This window comes from Procambarus clarkii, chromosome 46 (genome assembly GCF_040958095.1).
Source record: "Procambarus clarkii isolate CNS0578487 chromosome 46, FALCON_Pclarkii_2.0, whole genome shotgun sequence".
Taxonomy (NCBI): Eukaryota; Metazoa; Arthropoda; class Malacostraca; order Decapoda; family Cambaridae; genus Procambarus; species Procambarus clarkii.
In genome coordinates this window covers 34,005,172-34,022,244 of record NC_091195.1, presented here as the reverse complement: position 1 = coordinate 34,022,244, position 17,073 = coordinate 34,005,172, and positions in this window count along the sequence as shown.

Here is a 17,073-nt window from a genome sequence, read left to right as displayed (position 1 = left end):
TAGTGGTCCAGCAATTGTGATAGGCAAGAGCGCCCTGATCTGAAACCAAGTTGTCCAGGGTTATGTAAACGCTGTGATTCCATGTATTTTGTGATATTACTTCTTATCACTGTTTCAAACATTTTTATGATGTGTAATGTTAGGGCTATCGATCTATAATTTTTTGCCTTTGCTTTATTCCTTCCTTTATGGAGTGGTGTTATTTCTGCTGTTTTTAGTATGTCAGAGATATCGCCAGTATATAAGCTCCGCCTCCAAATTTTTTTTAGGGCCTGTGATAGTAATTTTTTTTACAGTTCTTGATAAATATGGAATTCTAGGAATCAGGGTCTGGTGCAGAGTGCATAGTCTATAGCTTCTTCAAAATCAAGTGGAGTTAAGGTGACATCTGATATATGATTTGATATTCGTATCACATTCTTGAAGAATTCGTTTGGGTTATCAATCTTCAAGATGTTTAATAAGAATTTCTACTCTACAAAATCAGACGTATTATAATTATATTTTTATGATACAATTGCAAGGCTACAAATGTCAGGCTGTTATAGACGCTATTTACTGCTAGTAGAGGTCTTGCGGGTCTCCAGCTTGGCTATAAGTGGTTTACAGTCTGGCTGATATGTTGTGAGAGCTGTACGAACTACTCCGTCAGGTGTTGGTGTGTGTGTAAGGATCACACGAGGCTTCCGCTTCACAAACTTCATTACAGAGTTCAGTGATTCATAACAGTGTGTTGTGCTGAAAATTGTGAAGAACCACACACTAGTTTTCTTTAGTTCAGGATATTTTATTTCTGGAACTTGTTTCCAGAACTCAATTGTAGACTTGAACTTATGGATCATGTTCAGATCCGGGTCCTCCTGGAATTCCATTAGTTCCATTTCCACAGCAGATGATTCCGGAACTAGAGGTTCGGGAACTGGACAGTCACCATTGACCACATTAACCATGGATGAATTGACAAGAAAGGCAATGTCGAGCTTCAGCTTCTGCAAGTCATCAAGCCTGGCTGGGAAATTATCAAGCATTCCTTGTAATTTATCTTTGTATTCTTCCAGTTTATTGTCTTTTATTTCAGTACCATTGGGACGTGTTCTGTGAGAGCGCAGTAACTGTCCTGGCAGCTCTTGTGCCAAACGCCCATTAAAAAAAAAAACAAAAAAGAGAGAAAACAAATTAAAATAAATCTGCTGGAACTTTTACGGTGTGCAAGCTGTCGGTAAAGAACAGGAAAATAAACACTTTAAAATATTTAATATAACAAAACTTAACAAACATTTACTTTAATATTACAAAAATAATACTGAATAAGTAAATACAAAAAAAAAACATTAACCCCTTGGCTTAAACACAATTAAAAGAAAAATATGGATAAGAGAATTTTACGTTAATAAAAAAGATGCACAACACTCTTTATGCAAAATGGTCTAAGCGTCTACCGTCACTTGTAGTAAGAACGTCAAGGTGAGGGCAAGATGCGAGAGCTCTGAGCACTAGAATGATAATCTGCTGACTGGGTCATGGGCAGGTCCTTATATACAGACTGGTGACGTCACAGTGGCGCTAAGCAGGGGCTGTAGACGATGAACCGAACCGGCCCCGTAAGTGGTGTTTTGCTGGTGGCAAACCTGGAGCCGGCGAGTTGCAGGTGCGCATCTCTCGTGGATGGTCGGGTGAAGGAAGGGGAAGGAGTGACTAGACAATTCGTTTTGGCACGTATTGTTGGCGTTTGCTTGATGTTGAAGCATACTCTTATAGAAGGCAGAAGGAACAGACAAAATCCATTGCTATGCAGAGCCGGTGGGCCGATTTTTGTTTTTTTATTAAGATATGAGGTACTTCTGCATTATTGCAGCTACCCTAGACTATATGAAGTGGAGTACTGTGTGTCAAAAAGCTAACTAGGTGATGCTAAGTAATCCCCATCACACAGGATGGTTAGTCATACAGAGGCATGTGATAAGCGGTCTGCACTGGCAGACTCCGGATGCATTTTGAGGATATCAACAACACAAGATTGAATAAGGCAGAGGTGGTAAAACAAGTCCCCATCTCGCAGGATGGTTAGTTTTTTTTTTTTATTACTAAATGAGGTACATCTGCATTAGTGCAGCTACCCTAGACTATATGAAGTGGAGTACAGTGTGTCAAAAAAGCTAACTAGGTGATGCTAAAAAATCCCCATCACACAGGATGGTTAGTCATACAGAGGCATGTGATAAGCGGTCTGCACTGGCAGACTCCGGATGCATTTTGAGGATATTAACAACACAAGATTGAATAAGGTAGCAGTGGTAATAAAAGTCCCCCATCTCGCAGGATGGTTAGTCATACAGAGCCATGTGTTCAATAGCCTGCACTGGCAAATTTTGAGGATATCTTCAAGAATACGAGAGTGAATAAAGTAATTGCAAAGCTCCAGGTACCTCATGCCAACTGGTCTGAAAGGTCTAATAACTGGGCATTCAGTGATGTAGTGCGGGAGATCATGCCGTAGTTCCTGCTCACAGAGTTTGCAACTGGAGTGCTCAGGATTGGGAGACCCGTCACCTGCAGCCACCTGCCACAGGTAACGGTAACCCAACCTGATCCTTGCAACCACTGTGTCGCACAGTCTAGTGGACGTTTTGTGCTGTCCATAGATGTAGGTTTCAGATCTGAACAAATCATAGCTTTTTATACTAGTACTCTCAGGTCGTTGGGAGTCAGTAAGTTCTTTCCTATCAGATCTGAATGTTTGGACCAATACAGTTTTGACAGCAGAGATGGGGATACCTAGATCTAATTCAACTTCAAACTTGTTACACGCTAATTTGGCTGCAATGTCTGTCTCATTATGAGCGGACAGCACGCGGGACTTGTGATCCTATGGTCCTGGGTTCGATCCCAGGCGCCGGCGAGAAACAATGGGCAGAGTTTCTTTCACCCTATGCCCCTGTTACCTAGCAGTTAAATAGGTACCTGGGTGTTAGTCAGCTGTCACGGGCTGCTTCCTCGGGGTGGAGGCCTGGTCGAGGACCGGGCCGCCGGGACACTAAAAAAGCCCCGAAATCATCTCAAGATAACCTCAAGATGCAGGGGAAAACTGTAACAATCAGGAAATGTATTTACTCTCGTACTGAGATAGGGGCAGTGAATCAAGTTTCTTGACAATATATCTCCTTGAAAAGTTCTTATTTTACTCTGAAAGCTGAGAATTGTGTGAATAAGGTCAGAAATAATCTTATCTTTCCCCTGGAGTGCCAATTTGAGAGTTTGTCAATGATTCATTATATCGGGAAAGAACATCAGATCTTGTATCCATTCATCATTTTCCAGCTGAGGGTAGGATAATTTCCAATTATTAAATAATAATAGGTGCCAACAGATCCACAAACCTACTCAAGCATTGCTGGTTGACAGTCACCTCACACTGGAATAGAAAGAGACGTCACTAGGTTTATCACAAGCTCCAATTCTTCAATAAAATTTCTGAACCGTCGGTGGGTCTTCCCATTTGCGCGTATGAAATTGATAATATGAAGGACAGCTTTCATAACGTCTTCATACCTGAAGTATCTGGCTGTTAGGTGTTCACGATGAACAGAGAGGAACTGGAAAGCTGGGATCCCTTTTCATAAGTTTAACTAATCCTACATTTTCCCCGCCATTGCAGGTATTCACTATATTCAACTCCATATTCATCAAGAATCTGTTGCAACACTGACGAATTTATTCAGTGGAATAAAGTTCTCGGTGGCACTAGAAATATTCTCAAGCCGCATATCTTTTCGAAAAAAGTGGAAGAGATGCTGACTGGAACGTTCTCTCAATAGTGCAAGAAAACGAATCGCAGAACAACTTGAACGCCCCACCCTTTCTCAAGAACGACAAAGAAGGCTATGTAGGGAAATATAAACGATTGAACTAAATCTACAAGAATCATATAAAATCCAGGAGAGGCAGAGATAGCAGAAGGCCATCAGAGATAAATCCGAAATACTTTTTCTTCTAAGCAAAATTTAGAACAAAAACTACATCCTGTATTAGGCCCCTGCGAAAGGGAGATGGAACTTTCACAGATGACAACGAAGAAATGAACGAAATACTGAGGCAACAGTAAGTCTTCAAAGGTGGTGATCTGAGCTGATTCCTGCCACTGCATTAGATTCTGTTTCCAGTTAGCCCTTAAATATCTCAAATTTTTTGGTTTACTTTTTTCACATATTTGTGTCTTTGTAATTACTGAAACTAATACAAATTACCAGTTTAAAACTGCATGAATGAATAAATATTATTGCATTTAATATGCATATTTTTTAATTTATGTAAATTCTTTTTAACAAAATGTGTAACAATAAAATCGTAAGTGTAAAATTTGTTCCTGTGCTGAGGCTGACAAACACCTGAGCTTCATCATTTGTGGCTCTTACAGTAAGTAGACTGGCCGCCCCTGTCACCAGTTATGTCATATATAAAAGGCCACTAAACTCAGCCACTCAGGAAATCAGATCAGCCAAAAGAAATTACGAAAGAAAACTTGAGCAAAGCATAAACGAAGATCCAAAGTTGTTATATGCTTATAAAAGAAGTAAAACAAAGAACTCGAAAGGACCCTTAAAAGATGAGACTAACAAAGTTATAATGGACGATTATAATGGGCATTAAAATTCCGTGATGTCCATTATAATGGACGATTAATGGGCATCATGGAATGTTAATGGTTTAAGAAACAGAGTTACAGATGTTCCTTGTTATGTGATGGGAAATGATATTGATGTTGTAGCTCTCCAGGAGACAGGGGATAGGAATGAAGGTTTATTGAAATTAAATGGCTTTAAAGGGTTTAACCTCTTCGCCGCAAATAACATCAGAGGCACGTCGATTTATGTTAAGAACTCCATACAAGCAGAGTTAGTAGAACCGCCGTCAAAAACGCAAGGTATAGAGAGTGTCTGTGTTAAATTATCATTAAGGGAAGGGGAATTTATTGTAGTTAATTTGTTTGTATCCAGGAACGGCTTCGACGCTAAGTATCTACCTGACTGCATTTATACTAATCCTTCACTGGTCATTGGGGACCTTAATGCTCGGCACACAAGCCTAGGGACAGTGGGTAGTATTAATGCCAATGGGGTCAAGTGGTTATAGTTTCTACAAGATCATCCAGATAACCTGTCTCTTAGGAAACAATGAACCAACTCACATCAGGGGAGGACGACTTGAATATGCCTGCATTTTAAACTCTCAGGGGATTATGGGGGAGGCTCGGGTTGTTTGGGAACTACTTAGTGACCACTTTGCCTTGAACGTTGAATTACCACTGGGGAAAAAACAAGTCCACTTTCAAAGGAAAAGGCTAAATATTAATAAAGATATGAAAAATTATTTTATTCAAACTATGGGAGATTGGTATCAACAATACACTCCGCTCTGCGTTGATAGTTTTTACGAGGACATGGTCGAGAACATAGAGAAATTAGTACAGAGGGAAAATAACGGGGGCAGGGGAAGCAAGACGCATGGACCTAAGAAATTTAAATATTCCAATGATCAGCAAGTCAAGGGGTGGGAGAGAATGCTACGGAGTGCACATAAAGAATGGTTAAAAAATGGAATGAGGGATGAAGAGAAAAATACAATGTTGGAAGTGGCTAGGGAATGCAGTCAGGTGAGGAAGGAGGCGCAGGACAGATACTGGGAAGACTTTGCTCAGTCCATTGGTAATACTAAGAACCTTAAAGACATATGGAGAGCAGTAAATAAAATCAGGGGTTGTAAGCCCAAATTCATTGCTCACTCAGATCCAGGAAAGGTTGCTAATGAGTTAGTATATAAATGAGCTAGTGCTGCTGGTATGGAGTCCTTACCTGCAGACACGAGAGTCACCATTGAGTCATGGGAAAATATTAGAAATGGAGTAACTTTATGTGCCTTAAATACAAGATCTAACATGCACTGAGATAACTCACGATGAGCTACTGGATGCTATAAAAAGTGGCAGCTCTACTGCTCCGGGGAAAGATGGAGTAACGTATGACATTCTTAATTATTTAGCCGGTATGAAACCTAGTCCCTTACTTGATTTGTTTAATATGAGTTATAGAGAGGGAAAGTTACCAAGAAGATGGAAAGAGGCTGTCATCATTCCTATCCCTAAGTCCAACGGACGCTACAGGCCTGTCTCCTTAACATCCTGCTTTTGTAAAATGATGGAAAGGATTTTGTTAAATAGGCTACTTTACCTTGTAGGTGATAACATGTCCAGTAATCTCTTTGGTTTTATCAAAGGCAAAAGTACTGCGGATTGTCTCTTAAAGTGTTTGTCTAATGTGGATGACAATTGTAGAGTTTTTGTTGATCTACAAGGAGCATTTGATAAAGTCAATGGGGAAGTAATCTTATACGAATTAGCCAATCTGGGAATAACAGGGAGATTGCTATACTGGATAAGGGATTATCTACAAGGCAGAAAAGGTCAGGTATATTACCAGGGATACATGTCTGAGGAATGGATGTTTCAGTTAGGTACCCCACAAGGGGGAGTTTTAAGTCCCACCTTATTCAATGTATTAATGAACAGATTAGCATCAGAGATGTATCCTCCAGGGGTCACGACGATCATATATGCTGATGACATTCTTATACAAGGCACTTCTGGGAACAAAATTCAAACTGCTCTTAACATACTTGGTACAACCTGTCACAAGTTAGGCTTAGTTATAAATGCAGATAAAACCAAATATGAGTGTAGGAAACGAAGAAATATAACACTTACTCTAAATGGTGTGGAACTGAGCCGGGTTCAGAAGTACAAGTATCTGGGCATGTATGTTGGATACACATGTGAGAGTAAAAATGCTGAAATAAATCATATCAGCAACTTATGTAAAGCCCGTCTGCATCCTCTAAAAGCACTGGCTTTTTCCGGTAAAGGTGTTGGGGTACCTATCTTGCGGATGTTAAACATAAGCACTGTTCGGTTCTTGATAGACTACGCAGCACCCGTTTTGTCTTACACAGGCCATGGCAGAATAAAAAAAATAGAGCTGATACAGAACGAGGCTATGAGCATTATTCTTGGATGTCAAAGAAATGCAATGATTGAAATAATGAGAATGGAATTAAATTTACAGAGTGTGTATGATAGAGTCCGTGACATTAACACTAGAGTATCTATTCGTTTCATGCGGAGAAAAGGAGGGGATAAGCTGTTTGAGAGCGTTCAGACCTGCATGAGTGACATACACACTTCCAGGAAACTGAGGGAGACACGCTACACGAGGGGATTAGATCATGACCTCAGGGAATACGATGTACTTGACTGGTGTAAACCCTCTCGACAGTGTAATAGGTCTGCTTCCTGGAAAGTACAGAAAATAGACGTCGAAATTGTACCCCTCAAGGTGAAAAAGATTCATCATGAACCGGGACAATTACGGTGTTTGTATGGAAGCATGATATCTCGGTTACCAAGAGGCAACAGTTTACATGTATATTGCGACGGGTCGGTGGCGGAGGATGGCAGGGCAGGGTGTGGTGTCCTAATAAGAGAATATACGGAGTTTGGGACTGTGGACAGGATAATTGAACTCCGATTTAGTAATTATATATCATCCACACAAGCTGAACTGCAGGCCATTCTGGCGTGTTTGGAGGAAGTACGTCATGACGACAAAAATGTTTTTGTATTTGTCGATAGCCGAGGAGCACTTGAGTCCTTAAACAGTCGAAACCCAGTCTTCATGTCCATAGTTGAGGATTGTAAGAAAAGAATAACTGAGATACAGCTGAAAGGTCATAGTGTGAAATTCATGTGGATTCCATCTCATGTTGGAATAGTGCTCAACGAGGTGGCGGATGACTTGGCCAAACGTGCCACATCAAAACCACAAGTTGACATTGAATGTGAACTCACAATGAGACAAAAAAGAAGCAAAATCAGAAATATTCAGGCACAGACAGAAGTGGCGACGAGAGATATAATGCGTGAGAGAAGTCAAACCATGCAACACTACATGTATGTGAGTCAAAACACCCATTTCACTTATGTAAAAGGAGAAATGCTTGGAGTGACTGTGCACATGCGGCTCAGGCTTGGGTACAAATATTACTGGGAATATGGGATAGGTGTTCATGATAATGACACGAAGTGTCATCTATGTGGCATTTTAAGGTCTCACACCCTTGCCCATTATGTTCTTGATTGTCCGTTGATTAATGTATATAGAAACACTGAGATAAGGACTGTTCGGGAACAAATAGCCTGGATGTGTCACAACGGAAAGGTTGATGATATTCTGGAGAGATATAAGAACTTTGCACCACGACTGTAATTTTTTGTTGAATTATCTGCATGTCACTTGCAAATTGTCTATACAGTATACCTAGGTCATAAAAGTATTTGTGTGTACGTCTGATACCATACTACTTGTGTAAAGGAGGAAATGTAAATGTTTATCTCTCAATGTTTGGTAATATGTTTATTGTTTATGATGTGTGTATATGTATGTATTAACACGATGTACTGAACGGGGTGAGAATAGCTTGAGCTTTCTCATCCCTTTGTGTGTATTTTACATCAATAAACTTATTTAAATTTAAACTTCAATTCCAATTAATGGGCAACAAACTCTCTGAATGAATATTTTACATTATTGTTTACACTAGAGAGGTTAGATGACATCCCACCACCCACACAAATGTTTGAAAGAGATGAAGAGAGCGAATTAACGGATTTACTCCAGACGTGAGACACAATCAGGAGGAGCATTGACAAACTAAAAGGACTCTAAAGCCCATGGTGTGGATGGAATTCAATCCAGTCATAAAGGAACTGGCAGATGCACAATACCTAACACTGAAACCCCCCATTTTCAGAAATTCTTTGAACAGGGGTATAAACCTATGGAACAGCCTACCTGCTGAAGCCGTAAATGCCAAGATTGTTGAATTTCAAAATCCAACTGGAGAAGATTATCAAGGCAAATGTTGGCAAAAACGAGGCCACTAATGTCAGTGGCCCTCAGGTAAACTTTGAATATATGCAGCATTGGTACGCTAAACAATGTGACTATAGGTATTTTGGTTCCTAAGGACGGATTGCTGGATCAACATCCTACAAATTGTTCAGTATGTTAATTAAAAGTTTTGACGAGATCCGCCCTGTCATATCTGGTTTGCAGTGTTGTTAACTGTGTGGCCCTCAACCGTTCCTGGTGTGTGAGTTCATTTTGCTCTGGAATGATTTTTGTTGCCCAGTATTGAACTTTCTCCAAAGAAGCTCAGTTTATTAGAAGATGAGGTCTCTATACTTAGATTCAATAATCCAAGTGGGGGCACACCAGAAATTTATACAATTGAATAACTACCTTCTTTTGATAAAATCAGTAGGAGCCATGAGGTGTGAATGGCTCCACATCGCTGGAGCCATGAGGTGTGAATGGCTGCACACCGCTGGAGCAATGAGGCGTGAATGGCTCCACATCGCTGGAGCCATTCGTTTTTAACAAAAACGTCTTTAACAAAACCGCTTAAGAAGCCGTTGTTGACTAGGGCCTGCCTAGGATATTTATATAATAAATAACGTTGTTGACTAAGATATTTATATGATAAATATCCCGCAGGATAATAAAAATAATGAACAAAAATGTAATGGACAATAAAAGTTATGGACATCAAAAGTAATGGGCAATAAAAGTAATGGGCAACAAAAGTTATGGACAACAAAAGTAATGGGCAACAAAAGTAAGGACAATAAAAGAAATGGGCAATAAAAGTAATGGACAACAAAAGTTATGGACAACAAAAGTAATGGACAATAAAAGTAAGGACAATAAAAGAAATGGGCAATAAAAGTAATGGACAACAAAAGTAATGGACAATAAAAGTAGTGAACATAGAAAACACGAACAAAAACGTAAATATAAAAAATGTAATAGACAATTAAATATTTGACAATATATTAAATAGACAATGAAATTAACAAAATTTAAAACCTCTAAGGGGCCCGGTGCACGTGCACCAAAACGTCCTCAAACACACTCACATGTGCAGTACTGTCTGGTTAATTTGAAGTATATAAGCATTGTAGCTTGCAGTAATCCAAACCAGTGTGCTAAAATTGATCTGGGTTAATCAGGACTCATAATAACTTGTTTAGTCAAAGGCAATGTTGGGTAATCAGTGCCGCAGAATTATATTAGACGCACCTCAACAAAGTATACTAATACAATAATAATAATGATACTTGAAGCCAAAGAAGAGCTTCAAGGAACTCTGGTTGTTCTGGAAATGCATCAAAATATATACGTACTGGTGAGAAGGGTACCCAGGAACGTCAGGTCATCATAGTGCCCACCTCTGGAGTGAGGACATAATTGACTTATCAGATCACAACACCATACAAGGTCGGGGTCGTCATCTGTGAGGTCACGGTGGATGGTCAGATGAAGCCGATCACCTTCGTATGGGAGAGAAAACAGGGCGGCCACATCCATGCTGGTCGGAGCTTCCAGGGTAATACCTGTAGACGTGCACTAATGTACATTCACTGCCCAAGCTACTGAGTTTCTGCGATAGAACAAGAAGGCGATGGCATCCTTACTGGTGATTTTATAGCATGGAATTAAAGATGTTGAAGAGAGCTTTAGTGAAAAGGTTCCTTTAGGGACATGTGTTCTTCAGCGACATGTTTCCTTCAACTACACGTTGTAACACCACAAAAGGTTGTATTTAATATTTCAGCTAGGAGCCACACTCACATTCACAACGAGTGGTTTTCTATTGTAACCACTTAGACCCTCGCATCTTGGAATATATTTATATGGCCAAAATGAGACTAGAGTTCAACAGCTTTGGGGTCTTGTCTAAATAATTCACTCACTAATTATCGTCCACTCAAAGTATGTGGATAAGTCCATTAACACTTTATTATAACATCCTTCGGTATAGCAAGGACGTTCTTCCCCGCCCTTTGGCACGGGAAACAGGTCTTCCAATGTCTCCTCACATCAGCGTCCATTCCCAGCCAATAAAAATGCTTCCTCATCCGGCTTAGCGTCATGGTCCATCCGAAGGAGGCGGACATAAAAGACCTGAGGGCCGCTGCCGACAGAGCTGACATGTTGGAGGACGCCTTGCGACCACGCAGAGAGGGACAGCACCGACCGCCAGTATACTCCGGGTATGGGAGAAGTTATAGAAGGACGGATGGATGGAGGACAGAAGCGAGTTCTCCCAAGTCCCACCTCTCGAGTGGAGACGGTAGAGGATCAAAGAGTTCTGTGGAACCGGCCAGGAAGCCCCTAGCTGAGAGTTCAGGAGTTGTTGCTGTGACGAGAGACGCTGCGAAGGAGACGACGGAAGGCGCGAGGAAGACCCTCGGAGCGACTGCCTCTGGAGGCGTCGCCAGGGCGAGTGGTGGCGGAAGGTCGCCAGCAAGTAGGGTCCGCTGTTACAACTGCGGAGGACTTGGACACATCTCGCGGGAATGCAGACGCCCTAAGAAGCGGGGGAACGTTGCTTCGTTCGGGTGGAGGACCAAGAGGCCGAGAGGGTGCGGGATGAGCCCGTACAAGTGGGGAGAAAAGAGTTCACCCGTTCGTGTGTGAGGGGGACCGTAAGGATGGGGGACGCAGACCCCATTCCTGTGAAGATATTGAGAGACACCGGGGCAGATTTTACCCTGGTGAGTAGAACCCTGTTCCCCGAGGGTTACGAGAGTACCAGTGTGGGGGTGGCAGTTGTGACCACTGTGGGAGGCCCAGTGAGGATGCCCTTGCACGAGGTGACTCTAGATTCTGATTATGGCTGCTAGACCCTAGTGGTAGGGGTCTGTGCCTCGGTGCCCAAGATGGAGGAGCAAGTCATCCTTGGGAATGACGCCTGTGGAGGATGTGTCCTCCCTAACCTCGTGAAAGGCGAGGAGTGCTTGGAGCTCTATGTAGAGAAAGGCGGAGTATTGGACGCCTGTGGGAACGAGAAGGAAATCGCCGAGGTGGCGTTTCCTGTGTGTGCTGTGATCCCAAGACGGTGCAACGAACACGAAGTGAGTGGATCTGATGGGGCTGAAGAAGAGTCGTCTGACAGCCTAGGAGTCGATCACCTCTTCGTGGAACCCGGAGGACAAGTGGAGGGCAATGGCAGCCCGGATGGTGAGCTACAAGTGACTCGCCAGTTCTCTTGGAGTGGACCGCACTCGTCTGGTGAGAGTTGCAGCATGTGGAGTAACCAGATTTGATTCGGGAGGCCAAAGGAGGACGTGTTGGTCCCGAGAGGGCCACTTATTTTTGTATGCAGGATGGAATGCTGATGAGACAATGGAGACCTGTGAGATTGGAGGCCGGAGAAGAATCACTAGGTACGAGGCACCAGGTAGTGTTACCGGCCCAGTGCAGAGCGGCAGTGCTGGATATATCGCACTCCATGGATTCTGCAGGTCACTTGGGGGTGACCAAGACTTTGCCCAAGATCAGGGACCATTTCTACTGGCCGGGTATGGACGCCGACGTGAGGCGTCACTGTAAGACGTGCTTACCTTGCCAATGGACAGGGAAGAGCCAACCCGCGATACCAAGGGCCCCGTTAGTCCCTGTTCCTGCATTTGGGCCTGCATTTGAGCGTCTGTTGGTCGACGCGGTAGGAACGTTGCCACGGACGAAAAAAGGAAATACCTACCTGATGACCATCATGTGCGTGTCGTCATGATTTTCGGTAGCTGTCCCGATGCGACGTTTGATGTCAAAAGGTGTAGCCGGGCAGTTACAACGTTTTTTCTCTTGGGTGGGAATGCCCAGGGAAATCCAGACAGACTGTGGAAGTGTATTCCAGTCCAAATGGTTCAGACAGACCGTGACAAATTGGGAAGTGACTCAGATTCGGTCGTCGCCCTACCGACCGCAGTCACAAGGGGCGATCGAAAGGTTTCACTCCACTCTGAAAACGATTCTGAGTGTTCTGCGCAGAACAAGGAGCTAAGTGGGATGAGGCAGTATACTGTTATAATCTCAGCCTACAGGAGAAACGAGTCTCCCCCTTGAGAGTTATTCAACAAGCCTGACCTAACTAGAAAGTATAGGAAATATAGAGGCAATAACACAGATGTAAAATAGTTTGTTGGATTCAATGAACAGTTTAAGATTATAGGCAGTAAATAAGGAAATAAATAAATGACTAGTTAGGAGATGTGGATATTTTGCTGGAGGTGTGAGGCTCGCTTCTGGAGGGCTTTGACCTCACTTGAGGCCAGACATCGCGTTCCGTTTGAGCTCCCGTCAGAAAGGAACCCCTAGTGATATATCTCCAAGAGAAGAGAAGTGCGCAGACGTGCCAGCTGTAGAATCGAGCTGGGGACGTGTGGTCTCAAGTCCTGGACGGCTAAGAGAGTATTAAGCCGACCAGAGACATTATCGTGGGCTGTGGAAGCGCCCTGACCAGGCTCTGTCAGAGGGAGGAGCGCCCTCGACAAGACAATCTGTGGTAAGCACGATTTAAGGCAGTTCATAGTGATTGCTTGTAGTTGGTCGTGTGCCCAGCGACAGTAGCAACGTTTATTGATGAGTTAGAAATGTTTTGGTGAGGCAGGAAGCCTAAATAAGAGGACGGAGATGAGAGAGACAGCTGGAGGGACGAGCAGCGCGTCCTCTCCCTTCGACTGCTTGAAGCCAACTGACTGACTGGCGGCGGAGCAGAGTGTGGAGGCCCGCCGGGCGAGGTGGAGCATGGACCCGCCCAATGGGGGAGTCCACTCTCACAGTACGTAGAGGACAGATAGAGGTTTGAGGCAAACATTTTGTGTGATTATTTTTGTTTATGTGTTAAAGGGGAAACAATTTTATTGGAGTGTCGATGGGTTGCAGGTTTGTCTTTGGGGAAGAAGTTGCTGAGAACTTCGAAGCCAGCACATAGGGAGTAGTTGATGAGACTCCAAGGTAGTGGAGCAGAGGACCTCGAGCTGTGAGGAGAAGCAGTGAAGAGGAGTGTCACGTACTTCTGTAGAGATGGTGAAGCACCATAGTTGCTTGAGGGAACTTCAAGGTGTAGCAGCCAAGAGAGCTGTGGAAGACCCTAGCAGAATGGTGAAGCACTGTAGTTGCTCAAGGAAACTTCATGGTAGCAGCCTGGAGGAGCTGCAGAGGATCCTGGTAGTTAAGCCCGGAAGAACCTAAAGATATCAGGGTAGTGAACTTCCAGAGGTGGAAGGGAAGTTCTGGTGGATTACTTGTAGGGAGTTGATAGTGTTTGGTTGTCATTAACGTGCAAGACGCAGTGAGAGGTGAGTGATTGTTTGCATTCTTATGTCAAGGAGTGTTTTATACTGAAGTTTAGAATTACAGTCGTAGGCTGGATTACCTACAGATGTATGTGTTCTAGGACTTGTAGAGTGATCGATTGATCATTGTTGTGTATCAAGGAACATTTATACTGGTATATGTTATTGTATTCACATGCTGATTTTCTTTGTACACATTTATAGATACATATATATATATTCTCTTGCTGATGGTGCAACAGTGTATGTAGACTTGATCAACTTGAGGAGGTTGATAGTATCAGGTGGTGAACCAGGAGATAGGATACCACTTGATAAGCTGATGATAGAGTTCTGATGGTGTTAGAGTGCAACCTGATTGTAATAGTGTAGAGTATAGGATTCATTATTATTATATGTGTGTATGTATTATGTATGTGCTTTGTCCAGTAAATGCATTCCAATTTGTTGGTGTTTGCCCTTGTCCTAGTGAGGCTTCCCAGGAAATAGTAAAGGAAGAGAGAGAGAGAGAAAGAACCAAGAACCACTGCTGTGGACAGGGTAGGATGGAAAATTAGTAAATCAAAGGGGATTGAGGAGATCATATCACGTAAGGATAGAGTGGCGAGTCACAGCGGCTCGAGTGGGTGTGTGCACGCAACAACGAGGCTAAGTGTTGGAGCCGCATCCCCTAAACGTGTGACGTTGAGCCCCTCTCCAAGAGCCAGAAGCGCCTAGTGTGATCTCCTAGTGAGGTATAAGCACTCTACTGAGTTGTGGGTTGGGTTGTCCGTAAAGGGGGAACAATATGACAACACAACCAACCCACGCACTATAATAATACCCTGCGTTGTTTGTCATACAAAACGCTGTGGTAGAATCGTTAGGTTTCTCACCGTTCCAGCTGGTATTTGGACATGAGGTACGGAGTCCTCTGTCCATGCCGAAAGAGCAATGGGCATCAGGAGTGACCGTGGGAACGGTCAACGAGTATGTTCAGATGTTTAAGGAGCGCCTCACTTTGGCAAAGGAACTAGTTGGAAAACATTTGAAGGAGGCGCAGCGCAAGATGTCGGAGTGGTATGACAAGAAAGCTACACCAAGAGAGTTCCAGGGCGGGTCCCAGGTTATGGTCCTGCTGCCAGGGAAGAGCCGTGTGACTGAGTCACGATTCGAGGGACCGTACAAGGTACTATGATGGTTGGGCCCAGTGAACTACGAAGTTAGCAAACCGGACAGACCCCGCAAAACACAGGTGTGAATGGTCCTGGGGACCATTCAGGCTTGTTTGTATATATATATATATATATATATATATATATATATATATATATATATATATATATATATATATATATATATATATATATATATATATATATATATATTGTGGGAGTATGTCTCCTAAGATTCTCCCACAGCTGACTGGAATGGCTCATTGCAGTGCATATTCACTGATCTTGTGCACAAGCCTATGTCTCTTAATCCTGGATAGTAAATTGGCATGTTGCGTATCTCCAGAATGCCCACTTAACCAGGAACACATTTATAATACGGAGGCCGCCGTATGTCCAGGCAGGAAGCAGATACAGGGAGTTAAGCATGCTTGCCACCAAGGGTCAGTGGGTACATTGGTCGGTGGGAGCATGGGACAGAGGGGAGACGCTAGCAGCGTCTGACCTCTGGGGTCAACCGGCACGATAGAAAATAAGAGCTATGACGTGGTCGTGACTATTTATGACGTCACTCTTGCTACTATCATCGAACGGTCAATATGATTGGTTCCCGCCCATTTGCAGCAATGCTATTGGTCAAACTGTAACTCTTTTTGTGTTGTGTTCCACAAGATGCCCTGAGCTTCAGGAAAAAGCATTCTTGTGAAGGATCTCTTGCAAAGAGGACGTGTAGATGTTCTGTCTATCGGCCAATAGACTGAACAACCGTCCATTCCTCACCATCAAGTTAACTCAGAGTCTGAAAAATATACCACACACTCGCCAAGAATCACGAGTGTGAATATATTGTTCAGAAGCCTAAAGTGACAAATCACCAGAGCGAAACAGACTGGTATCAGGTAACCCCTGGTGACAAAGATCGTTGTGAGTGACTTAGAGTGAACTAAGGCAGTGCCGACACCTAAGTAATCTGTGTGTGACTTTACCACAGTGTACCTGTACCACAGTGTACAGTGTAGTGCATGGGACCATATAACCACAGCCGCCGCCACTCTGTCCCGAGCGTGTACCTCAGTACCTCGAGGCGCCCGCTGCCGCCCACACTGTACCATATGACGTCACCACCCATACTCACAGCCAGTGCCAAGTGTGTGTGCGTGTGTCTGTCTGTTAAGCATACAGCACTCCCTCCTGCAGTACACCCGTGTCAAGTACGGATTGTGGGAAGCCTGTCGTCAATGGTCTCATGTCAGAACGAGCGCCCAGCTGTCAAGCCACCTATGAGTTCTTGCATAAATGTGCCTGAGTGAGTGAGTAAGGAAAGGTACGTTATCTGTAAGTACAAGATTTTGTCATTGTTTTATTGCGTTGATCTGAGGTATCAACCACAGTTCTCACCTTCTCATACCTGTCACAGGTATGAAAAGGTGAATATCATACCTGTCACAGGTATGAAAAGGTGAATATCATACCTGTGACACAGATAACACGCATACACCATTTCACAGGTGAATCGACGGTGTATGCGTGTTATCTGTGTGGTATCACGGCATTTCACTCGTTTGTGAATGTGAGTTTCACATACACCACACATTTAGTATTGTGTGTGATTATTATTGTGCATGTTATTGCCTGTCCCATTGACAGTGTATTTGTGTTAATTGCATA